This window comes from Octodon degus, unplaced genomic scaffold (assembly GCF_000260255.1).
Source record: "Octodon degus isolate 3935 unplaced genomic scaffold, OctDeg1.0 scaffold00101, whole genome shotgun sequence".
NCBI classification, from domain to species: domain Eukaryota; kingdom Metazoa; phylum Chordata; class Mammalia; order Rodentia; family Octodontidae; genus Octodon; species Octodon degus.
Genome location: NW_004524677.1, coordinates 1,284,608 through 1,288,115, shown reverse-complemented (window position 1 = coordinate 1,288,115; position 3,508 = coordinate 1,284,608). Strand labels below are relative to the sequence as shown.

Sequence of the window (3,508 nt, the reverse complement as noted above, 5' to 3'; positions counted from 1 at the left end):
CATTTAACATGTTGGTGGCCAGCTCATAAACACTTGTCTGTTCCTCAGAAAACTTATTTATGTCAGTGAATTCCTTCAAGTCTTTTGTTGATCTGTGTCTTTTTATTTCTACCAAGATTGTCAGTGCAAGCCTAACCCTAATGGGGAAGAAAGTGAGGTATCATGCTGGGCATGTGTCTTAGTTACTTTTTACTCATTGCTGGGACAAATAACTGACACTCAAAATGAAGGCAGGAAAGGTTTATTTAACTCACAGTTACTGGCGGGTTCAATCCATATTCCTCTGGCTTCAAGGCAAATGACAGCAGTCCATGGCAGCAGAAAACAATGAAGAGCAGAGGAGGAGCAGCAGCTGTGGCATCCATCAAGCCTCTTTCTTCCTTCTACACTGACTGTGAAGACCGGTGCTCCACAGCAAAGCTCACAGCTCCTCCAAAACTTGGACTTCTCCAAGGAAGTGGGGCAGGGATGGCAGGAAGCCTTCCTCAATTCCTTTATATATACTTTTTGTGCTGAGTCACTCTGGGGTGGTCCATGGTCCTAGGGTTGAACCAATCACACCCCAGTGTTGGCTCAACAGTGTCCCAGGTTAGGCCCTCCCTGCCTGCAGGGCTGGGCCCCCCTCTGAGAACTGCCTGAGCTGATTCAGTCAAGTTGACACAATGTAGCAACTAACACAGCATGTGAGGCAACTCAACCAAACAGATGAAATATCAAGCAGCTTATTAGTCATGGAGGCCCCTAAGAACAGGATAGTGCATTTTTCGGAGGCACATGGAAGGAGGAAATATTGTGTATGTGGTGCATCCAGCAGAGAGAGAGGGTGAGAGAGGGAGAGGGGAAAGGAGAGAGGAGAGACAGAAACAGAAATACAGACCTGTGTCCCATGACCTCTGTTGAAGTCCAAGCCTTTCTTTCCCAAGCAGGTTCTTGTTGGGAAGCTCTATTGTTGATTTAGAGCAAGCAAATATAGATTTCTTAGAAACTGGGACTAAGTGGTGTTTGCTATGCCATATTTGTGTGATTCATGCAGGTTGTGGGTGAATTGAGCAGTTGTGTCTGATGGTCCAAGGGGAAGTCGTCGCCGGGAGGTGGTGTTTAAACTGATATCCAGGTCACTTGGAGGAGCAGGGAGGAGGCAGAGAACTGGTGACTGTGCTAGGGGGTAGGAAAGCCCTGTGTTTGCAGTGAGAAAGTCAAGCTCATATCCAAAGTGGATGCTGAAAGAATATGAAATTATATGAATTTCCTGCAAGACTCCCTATGGGAGACAGAAGGAACATCCAGAGAGGCAGGAACAGAACTAGGAAGATGTAAGGCCACTAAGCTGGAAAAAAGTAAATCAGCGATCCAGCACAGGTTTAACACACAACACACGGGAAGAATGAAACAAATAATTTGGGCTTTTTGGATGATTACAAAAGTCTTAGAATGGAAATCATTTCTTTCTTTCTTTTTTAAGTCTTAAGTTTTATTTAAATAACCTCTGGTGAGAACAGAGCAGACCAATTATTGCCATTTTTTCATAACACCAATGAGCCAAGCCAGGAAGGACAAGCACACCTGCAGCCAGCGGCCAGCCAGTGTGATGGGTGGGATCGCAAGGGAGGCAGCCCCACCCCAGCCTGGAGCGAGGGTTCTTGATGGTCTCATCGACAGACACGATCAGGCACATAGCCTCAGGGGCTGATGTCAAGGTATTCTTCCATATCATACCCGGCTTCCACAAAAAAGCTTCAAAGTCGTCAGTAATGTCCCCACTGTTAACGTCCAGTCCATACCACGTGCCACCCTGAGCATGCTGAGCCCTAAGTTTGTTCAGGATGTTTGTGGCATCAAAACCAACATCGTCATGTAGCTGACCGAGGATAATTTCCAAGGCCTTGGCATATGCCTCAATCAGTAGCTGCTGTTATCCTGGAACAGTCCTTGAGTAATCTTAGAGAACTCCATCTCAATGGCTCAACCTGCAGTCACCACTGAATCATTCTTGATGGCCCTCCTGACAATCATGATGGTGTCATACGGAGACTGCTGTGTCCCCTCCATGAACTGTTCAGCTCTGCCATGGAGGATGAAGGTACAAGTCTTAGCCTTGGGGCAGCCAATGAAGAATTTGTACCTTTCCCCTCCAATCTGGGTCTCTTTGACAGCTGTCAGTGGCCCAGCACATCTGCTGACAGAGCAATCATGCTGGTCTGGATTGAGCCTCTGCAGGCTATCATTGTCCTCTTCAAATCCTCCTCAGGCATATGATGGGTGCAGAACATGTCTCTATCTGTGAAGTACTGGGTGACCACATCCCTGACAGGGAGTTTGGACAAAATAACTTTGGCTCCAGAATTATAGATCTTCCCTAACTTGTCATACAGAATGTTCCACTCAGCATCAACGACTGCCTGATAATCCTCTGCTGTGTAGACTCTGATTTCAGCATTGTCTTTCAGCCAGAATTCAACATTTAACAAGATGGTTATTGTACTTTTTGGGTTGCATTTCAAATCCAGCATAAGAGAAAGTCTTCTTGAATGCAACACCAGTCACCAGCCGAGACTCCTCCAGGGCTCCACCCTATACCTTCTTGATTCCAATCATTTTAACCTGTAGCAAATCATCCAGCATCATCACAGCATCAACCACCATCTTAGAAAAGGTTTTCTGCTGAGAGATCAGCCTGGAGCTCAGAGCCTTCATGGCACACGCTCCAGCAGCTTCCTCTGCTCAACTTCATCTTGTTTCCTCATGGTCACAGCGATCTCCTTGATCTTGTTAATTGCCAACTTTGTAGCTGTGTGGAAAGCTCGGATGGTGGTCTGAGGGTGCACACCTTCCTCCACATAGGGTTTCACCTGCTTCAGAAACTCTGCAGCCAGCAGTGTCACAGAGGTGGTGCCATCCCCAACCTCAGCATCTTGAGATTCGGCAATGCCCACTAAAGTCTTTGCTGTGGGATGGACGACATTGAGAAGTTTCAAAATTGTGGGCCCATCATTAGAACTTGTTGCTTTGCATCAGCCATCTACAATAAGCTCGTCCATGCCACAGGGACCTAGGGCAGTTTGTACAGTGTCAGCAATCACCTGACAGGCGCTGATGTTACTCACAAGCTAAGGGATTCCTGGAAGTTGTCAGTCCATCCACTCTTTCAACAGTATAACTGGTGTGGGCATCATTTTGGCAACTTCTTCAGGGGCATGCTACTCTGTTCTCCATGTTTTGGCTGCCCAGATAGACCATAATGCTCTGGAAATAATTTCTAAATAAATCTTCTAATACAAGAAAAAACAATTTGATATTCCCTTATCTTTAATTCAGAAGTTTTTTTTTTTTTAACTCTGTTCCTCTAATAGACATCAAGAGCATAATGATAACTGGAGAAGTAGGGGTAAGATCTTTCCAGAGCCTGGCATGGTGGCACATACTTATAATCCCAGCACTTGGGAGGCTGAGTCAGGGGGACTGCCATGATTTTGAGGTCAGTCTGAACTATGTAGTGAGATCATGTCTC

General features: G+C 46.1%; 1 pseudogene; it reads right to left on the bottom strand.

Moving 5' to 3' along the window:
• Positions 1 to 991: 991 nt before the first annotated feature.
• LOC101560906 lies at positions 992 to 3,176 on the bottom strand (annotated as a pseudogene).
• Between the last annotated feature and the right edge of the window lie 332 nt (positions 3,177 to 3,508).